The following is an 8,966-nucleotide window of genomic DNA, read 5'->3' as shown; positions in this document are numbered from 1 at the left end:
ATTTATGTATGTGTGATTAAGCGTGTGCCAGGAATAGAATAGATAGGTACAAAGGATAAATTTAGTACAAAGGGAAACAAGAAAAATTTGGAGATAATGGAAAATAGAAGTATTCTATAAATTTTGATGTGTGGTGGTTACACAAATATTAGCATTTTTAAATATATTAACTGAACTTTTTTTAATGTTTTTTAATGTCTTTATTTTATTTTGAGAGACAAAGACAGAGTGTGAATGGGGGAGGGGCAGAGAGAGAGAGGGATACACAGAATATGAAGCAGGCTCCAGGCTCTGCGCTGTCAGCACAGAGCTCGATGCGGGGTTTGAACCCACGGACTGTGAGATCATGACCTAGCCGAAGTCGGATGCTTAACCGACTGAGTCACCCAGGCGCCCCTTAACTGAACATTTAAAATGAGTGCATTTTGGGGCATCTGGGTGGCTTAGTCAGTTGTGCAACCGACTTCGGCTCAGGTCATGATCTAGTGGTCTATGAGTTCGAGCCCCATTTTGGGCTCTGTGCTGACCGCTCCGAGCCTAGAGCCTGTTTCATATTCTGTGTCTCCCCCTCGCTGCTCCTCCCCCACTCACACTCTGTCTCTGTCTCTCAAAAATGAACAAACATTAAAGAAATTTTAATAATAAAATGAATGTATTTTGTCATATGTACATTATATCAAAAGGTAAATGTGCAACAGTTTAATAATAAAATGATGTTCAAGCTCTATCAGAGAGCAATTAAATAAAATTTTCTTATGATAAAATCTGTGTGTCTGTATATTTTCTAGTAAGATTCCAGAAAAATTCTAATATTTAGGCAATGTTGAAAGTATCTTATTTAATGGAAATTAGGGTCTCATTCTTCCAAACTTTCAGTATTCTACTTAAGTCTCACTTACTAGTAAGAGATGTAATTTTACTCAAATTAACCTGATAATAAAAATGTCCTGATTATAATCTTAAGATTACAGAAAATTTCCTATGGTTCTAAAAATAAGAGAAAAAAGTTTATACAATTTTATACTAAGAGGATTCTTCTTTTACCTTGCCTATAAGGAAATTTTGAAACAATTACAGTGAGGTGCCTGGGTGGATCAGTTGGTTAAGAGTCCAACTCTTGATTTAAACTCAGGTCATGATATCACAGTTCATGAGATTGAGCTCTGGATTAGCATGGAGCCTGCTTGGAATTCTTTCTCTCTCCCTCTCTCTCTGCCTCTCCCCTGTGCACACTTACACTCCTGTGCATGTGCTCTCTCTCTCTCTCAAAATAAATAAACAAATATTAAAAATAAATGCAGTAAACATTTTATGAGGGGCTGATTTAAATGAGTTTTATGCACTATGTTTCACTTAAAAATATTTATAATAAATAACACATTTTATTAATGTGCAGACTCTAGAAAAAGTTTGAAAAAAGAAGAAATATCAGGGTCTCAATGAGAAGTTGTTCTTGGACCCCAAGTTGTCATGAACCCTGTATTGAACAAAAATCAAAAATAAACATATTGGAGTCATATTAAAATAACAAAGGGTAGACTAATCTGATTATGGACTTTCTTCTAGAAGTTTGGAAGATTTAACACTGACTGATGCCTCGTATCTCCTTCCTACCACCTCTGACTGTTTCATGGCTAAGAGTATAAGTTTTGGAGGTAGACATCTTGGATTTGAATCCTGCCTCTATCACTTACTAATTAGGTGGCAAGTAAACTCATCTTTCTGGTCCTCATCAACAGTCTTGGATAAAAATAATTGCTATTAGATAATATGAAGATTAACTGAATTAATGTTTGTAAAAAGCTTATACATGTTAAATTTTATTTTATTTTAAATGTTTTGGTCTTTTTAAAAATGTGTTTTATTTATTTTTGAGAGACAGAGAGAGACAGCATGAGCAGAGGAGGGTCAGAGAGAAAGGGAGACACAGAACCTGAAGCAGGCTCCAGGCTCTGAGCTAGCTGTCAACACAGAGCCCAATGTGGGACTCGAACCCCATGAACCATAAGATCATGACCTGAGCTGAAGCCGGACACTTAACCGACTGAGCCACCCAGGTGCCCCTAAATTAACTTTTAAATGCTATTAATGATATTATTATTTCAAATGTATCCCGTGTTAATGATCATACAGAATGGAGACAGTGACCTTTATATGGCCTAAATTCACAGCTAGCATGATAAAGCAGAAAGGATAACTGTTCAAATAAGATCACAATGTATAGCCTTTATAATAGAGAATCCGAGTAATGGAGAAAAACAAGTCTTTTAGATCTCCTAAAATATATTATTATAAGTTTACACTATTGGATGAAAAGACTCACAGAGCATGTGTATGGAAATCTGGTCTTCGTTAAGGAGATAACTGGTGGAGATTAGCAAAAGCACATCAGGCACGCTGCCATTCTCCCTTCTGCCTATGAAAGACATTGAATAGATGATGAAACTGTCCTGCGTTGTAAGAGAGTCTAAGAATCTTTCTTATTTTAAATCTCTTTCATTGAAGTTGGCATTACCCAAAAATTGCTATGAATGGATATAGATAAATTTTATAGTTGTAATCATTATAAACATTCTTGCTTCTACAGATATAAATTAAAAAACAATATCCTGTGATGCTTACATTGAAAAATCCAATCAAAGCAAGAAAAAAATTAATATTGTCAATGTGTGAGGGGAGGAGAGGAGGTATATGAGAACTCTGTACTTTCCACTCAACTTTGCTATGAACTGAAAATTGTTCTAAAAACTAGTGTGTTGATTTAAAAATGTAATATAGTCAAAATAAAAATTATACATGTGACCATATATAAAATGAGATGATTTGTGTCAATCTAATCTAATCTAATTAATTAATTACAGTAATTAATTGAAAAGAATAACATAGAAGAAAGATGGGCCAGGGGCGCCTAGGTAGCTCAGTCGATGTGGGTCCAACTTTGGCTCAGGTCAAGATCTTGATCACAGGTTCGAGCCTTGCATCAGACTCTGTGCTGACGGCTGAGGGCCTGGAGCCTGCTTCAGATTCCATGTCCTCCTCTCTCTCTGCCCCTCCGCTGCTCACACTCTGTCTCTGTCTCTCAAAATAACTAAACATTTTTTTTAAAGGTTAAAAAAAAGAAAGATGGGCCATGAATAACTCGATTCCATTAAAAATAGTAAAATAGAAAACAGGACACTGAGATATTAAAAAAATAGAAATAACCTCAGAGAGGTAGTTACAGTTGGAATCAGGACAGTATAACAGGGCTTCAAACTTTTTTTCAGAGTCAACCAGCCACTTCAAGCATAAAAAGATGGCAGGATCTATAGATTTCAAGATTAGATTCCACCCAAGTGTTAAAGATCCAAGACAGTTTTTTCTCCATTTGGAAAACCAAGAGCTAAAAGGAAACATGTTTGGTCCTTCAAACAATTTAGTTAGCATTTGTTAGCTTTCAACTCCAGAAATCGAGCTAATGTTTAAGTGACAAAGGCAGGCCAAACAAGTCTCTAGCATTCTCAGAGCTCATCTTTCTGTGCTCATGTCTGGCCCCTCCACAGCGGCAGAATATAAACTCTCCATTAAAGAAACTCACGGGCTCTAAATACAGGTGAACAATGACTTAGGTGCTAGTTTCTAAAAACTAAGTAAATAAAGAGGTATTTTCATCTTTGATTTTCCTCATAAAATACTGTGAACATTTATCTTCATGCAAGCTAGCAGTTGAAGTTTTTATCCTTAAATACAGCTAAACTAAAACCCTTCGGGTTCCCTTTAAAAAATCTACCCTCATAAACAAAATTGTTCCATTTATAACTCATTCTGTGTCTTTTACATGCACGTGATTAGTATGTCTAGAATAAGATAATCCAAATGGAAAGCAGATTTTATTGCTTTGGGTATATTTGCCAAGTGATTTGACAAAGAAAAATATAATGGGTTAGAGGGGTTTATAGAGAAAATAACCTACTGTTGGCAATAGGATGCTAAGAAAAGGCTGATTTAAAAGTTAAGAAGCTCATAATGCCAGCTAAAAATTTATAGCTAACAATTTTGTAGGCCAAAGCTACTATACAGGCATCTTTATCCTGCAGTGAGAACAGGATTACCCTTCCAGCATTATCTTAATGTGGAATTAAACTGTCAAGTTGGCTTACCTGCTGCATGGACTTGTGCATAAGATGAATGTAACTCTGCATAAAGTTCAATATTGCTCCATCTGTTAAGCACCTTTTTCTTCTAGAAACACAAAAATTGTGAACACACATGTGCAGCACATTCCTACTCAAGGACTGAGTCATTGCAGTTGACTTATTGAAAACTATGACAAAAGCAACCCAGATTCATCTTTAACATAAATCCAAATTTTTCTATTTCTTAAAAAGTTCTATTTTTTAATAGATGCCTGGGTGGCTCAGTTGGTTGGACGTCAGACTTCAACTCAGGTCATAAACTCGTGGTTTGGTCTGTGAGTTCGAGCCCCTCATCAGGCTCTGTGCTGGCAGCTCAGAGCCTGGAGCCTGCTTTGGATTCTGTGTCTCCCTCTCTCACTGCTCCTCCCCCACTCCCACTCTGTCTCTGTCTCTCAAAAAGCAATAAATATTTTTTAAAAATTAAAAAAAAGAATGTTTGTAGTCCTTAGCAAGCTGATGCAATTAAAATTATTTGTTTCTAAGTAAGATTGAGGTAAGGATCATAATTAAAAGTCAAATACAAGGTATATAAAGTTGGAAAAATGATGTAAGATTTTGCCATCAATAGTAATCTCTAATAGCAGAGCAGAATTTCCATGGCCAAACTTCTTTACTTTGATCAATAGAAATTCTTTGGATCCTTTTGGTGATTTTTTTTGTTCTGTCCATGACACATCTTGTTGGTTGAATCACTGCATTTTCACCATGATTGTGGAAAATTGCAAAGTAGATAGGAATTTATTAATTGTTGAAATATCAGTTATGTAGTAAGTTACTAACCTGAATCATACTGAAAATAAATAGCTAGTACCTAATATCACATTAGAGGAGAAACTTACTTAGAGGAGGCAAGATTTTAAGACAGTGGGATCACAAGTTTTAAAATTGCTTCTTCAGGGAAAAATTTGTAATTAAGTCTTTTTTCATAAATAGATATTTAGCTAATTTTTTTGAAACTGGTGTTTTTTGTTCTTTTATTTTAAGGAAAAAATTTCACCATTATTTCATAAAGATAATAATTTAGTCTTATTATATTATATGACTAATAAGGTATTAGTCATATAGGTATTATCTATAACTTTTTTTAAAATGGCTTCTAAGGAAGCCTAAGCATAGCTCAGTAGATTACTGGTCTTATTTTTTAAGAAAATCACTATGTTAATGAGTATTTTACATTATACTAACTCAACAGGTAAAGCTAGCTTTCTTCTCTCTCCATATCTTTTTTATTTTTAGGAAATTTATTACCAAATTTATGTAACTTATGAAATTGCATACTCAACATATTTCTATCCACATGCAGGTAAAATAAATGGAAGCAATTATGCAGATCTAGAGAACACATTTGTTTTTTTTTAACATTTTATTATTTTTTAATGTTTATTTATTTTGAAAGAGAGAGAGAGAGAAGAACACTGTCACACAGCAGGGGAGGGGCACAGAAAGGGAGGGAGAATGCCAAGCAGCCTCTACACTGTCGGGGCAGAGCTGAACGGAGGTTTCATCCCACAAACGGTGAGATCATGACCTAAGCCGTAATCAAGTGTCAGACATTCAACCGACTGAGCCACCCAGGTGCCTCTGGAGAACAGATTTCTATGGAGAATATTCTTGTGACTAAATCCTTAAATTTTCTATCACGGGAACTGACAAATAAACCAATCAATTGTTAAAGCATACATGGGGATTTTTTTCTGGAGTATTAAAGTGATTTTTAGCATAAACGTTGAAGGGAGAGTTATTTATACATATTTTAATGTATTTTTCTTATTCATAGGCAATGCGATATACTATGCACATATAAAATCATATTATCAATGATTGAGAGCAACCACACACACTGTTAAGTGGTTAATTCTGCAGAGGGATATGTGATTGATACTAGAAGGTAATAAAATGTGTGTAGGGAGAGAGGGGAGTATTGTATTGTGCTATATATGCAGTGTAATTGCATTTGACAACACAACAGTATATAAAACATTGACTTTTTTATTACCACGACTCTGAATGTAAAAACTAGCTGACCATGCTCACTGTATACTGTGTTTTTACGGTTGCCACAAGCTTGCATCACTTTAGATGTATATAGAAATATGCACTTCCCTCCTTTTTCTTTAGTGCATCTTTTAAATCATATTGTTTTTAACGTGCACTGGAATTCCCAGGAATTTTTTAAAAACACCTGGGTTGTTACTTTGACATTAACTATCATTATACCTTGAACACATTTTATCTTATAACAATATCATCTAGGAATTCATTAAATAGCAGAACCAGTGCTAGTTCTGAAAAGTGCTGCCAGGCAACAGAAACTTTGGGATTCAATTAACTAAGTTAAATTATTATGATGAAGGTCAAGCCTTTAATTTAGATAGTTTTATTTAGATAAAGTAAAAAACATCAGAGAAGAAAATACATCCTGTAGATGTATGTGTTATGATTAGAAATTTCTATATTCTATATTGACTTCCTGGTTGCCTTCCTATTGAAAAATTTGTCTTAAAATATTTTAGGCTTGAATTACCCAAAGTTTCAACTATGTAATATCCCCAGAAATGCCTCTTTCTAAACAAAGTATGTCCTTTTCATATCTTAACGTTGTTTGCATCTTTTACAATGATAAAAGTTATATTTTATTTTGTAGATAACCATAAATAAGGAGCAAAAATAATCATTATATAGCTTTAAAAATATGGAAAGATTTTTTAAATGCCACAAATAATACTACCTATCAGAGATATCCATTGTTAATATGTTAGCAGGTTTCCTTTTAATATGCACACTTACGTATAATATGTTATAAGCTCTAGGTAAATATGTACAGATTTTCTCCAATCATTGTATTCTGAGATGTTAATGTCAATAAGACATTTTGGAAAACACAATGTGGGTAGTTAGGGTATAAGTAATCATTTCCACTCTTAAGCCAAATAACACTGCTAATATATGGAGAATTCCTGGACTTCCTAATAATTTCCTTAGGATAGTTTCACTGAACTGAAATTACAGGATATTAACTCTTTAGTCAAGCTATTTTGCTTGACTAAAGATAGTGTACAAAATATGAATTAGATCATCAAAAACCAAATGCAAAACCCTCTACCACTACATGAAAATCTATTTTCTATGAGGAAATATTTCCCATTTCTCTAAGCCTTATGCCTGCCTCTGGCAGATTTCTCAGGCATTACCACTCCAATAATTCTTCATAGTCCATTTGTTCAAGCATTTTCTCTCTTCAGAAGTATATTTCTTCTCATTTCTGAAATGTGGCTGCTTCTGGCTTCCTCTGTTCTAGAACGGTCTCTTGTCCAAGGAAAAGGAAAGAATGATTGCTCTGTGGTCTTCCCATTGACTCCTAACATCCTCAATTAGCGCTCTGTTGGCATTAGAGTGTGGCTATTTATTCTTCCTTGTGTGGAAGTTGTCAGATTGTTTCAGAAAGTTTAGTTTTCCTCCATGCTCACTCAAACAACTGCCAGTAGAATGTTGCCAGCATTATGACACCAAAAATCATTCCAACACATTTCCACATGACCCCTGGAGGGCTGGCGCTAGCTGGGAAATGGAAAAAGGAGGGCAATATCCCTTGTCCTGATCACATCCAAGTGTTCAGAGATGCTGAACCCAATGTTTGCTTTGTCAGTTTTTATATTATTCACATAGCAATAATGTAACATTGTATTAATTAATTATAACCAATCAACTAATTATCATAATTAATCAATATAACTTCAATGTATTGATTGATTTTTCTCTTAGTTGGGCCCATCAAATAAAATTTTAGTGAGATAAAAATGGTAGTACATTAATGATTTTTATTAGCACTTCTTTTATTGACAGAGTTCCAGTATATTATAACTTATATTAATTATTTATGTATTTGTATTTTGTTTATATTTTTGTATTTGTATTTTGTTTATATTTTTGCCTGGTTTTTACTTGTTGGCTTTCCACATATGATTGGCTCTCTATTACCCACCATTAATCTGTTTTTAATGCAGTTAACATGGTGATGTTTCTAACATATTATTGCAAGGTAGTGCCACCTGGCTTAATGCCTTTATCATTTTTCTTTTCAGTTAAAATAAAGTCCAGAAATCATGATATGGAGGCTCTCATTATACCATACCATTGAAATCCTTTCTTATCTCCTACTTGTCCAAACTTACCAATTCTGCTGTTCACATTAGCCTTCTTTCAGTTACTGAAATATTCTAATGCACATGCATTACTTTTCTCACTTTGCTTCTAATCATAAAATCTGCCTTTTTGTCCTTGGGCTATGTTATGGACTAAATGTTTGTGTCCCCTCACCCTCAATGTGATTGTATTTAGAGATAAAATCTTTGTGGGTGGAATTTAAAGTTAAATGAAGTTTTAAGAGTGGAACTCTGATCCGTTAATATTAGAGACCTGATAAGAAGAGACACCAAAGAGCTCTCTCTCATCCTCTTTCTCTCTCTGTACAAGCAAAGAGAGCAGGAGGACACTGACTGCAAGCTGGTCACATAAATCCAGGAAGAGAGATCTCACTGGAAACTGAAAGTGTCAGAATCTTGATCTTGGACTTCTGGCTTCCAAAACTTTAAAAATTTTCTGCTGTTAATTTTTTAGTATTTTGCTGTGGTAGCCTGAACAAACGAACACATTTTGGCACTATATAACATGAGGTGCTGCTATAACGAATACCTAAAAATGGGGAAGCAGCTTTGGAACAGGCTAATGTGTAGAGGGTTGAGGAGTTTTGAGATGTCTGCTAGAAAAAAGCCTAGATTGCTGTGAAGGTGC

General features: G+C 34.5%; 1 long non-coding RNA gene across 1 annotated transcript; it reads right to left on the bottom strand.

Moving 5' to 3' along the window:
- Nucleotides 1-2,306: 2,306 nt before the first annotated feature.
- On the bottom strand, nt 2,307-7,440 carry LOC115271635. The gene is made up of 3 exons (XR_003900045.1): nt 7,367-7,440; nt 4,140-4,221; nt 2,307-2,416 (listed from the first exon to the last, which is right to left on the bottom strand). It is a non-coding gene; the product is annotated as an uncharacterized LOC115271635 (long non-coding RNA).
- Nucleotides 7,441-8,966: the final 1,526 nt, after the last annotated feature.

This window comes from Suricata suricatta, chromosome 1 (assembly GCF_006229205.1).
Source record: "Suricata suricatta isolate VVHF042 chromosome 1, meerkat_22Aug2017_6uvM2_HiC, whole genome shotgun sequence".
NCBI lineage: Eukaryota > Metazoa > Chordata > Mammalia > Carnivora > Herpestidae > Suricata > Suricata suricatta.
Note: the sequence above shows the minus strand (reverse complement) of the source record. Positions and strands in the feature narration are given on the sequence as shown.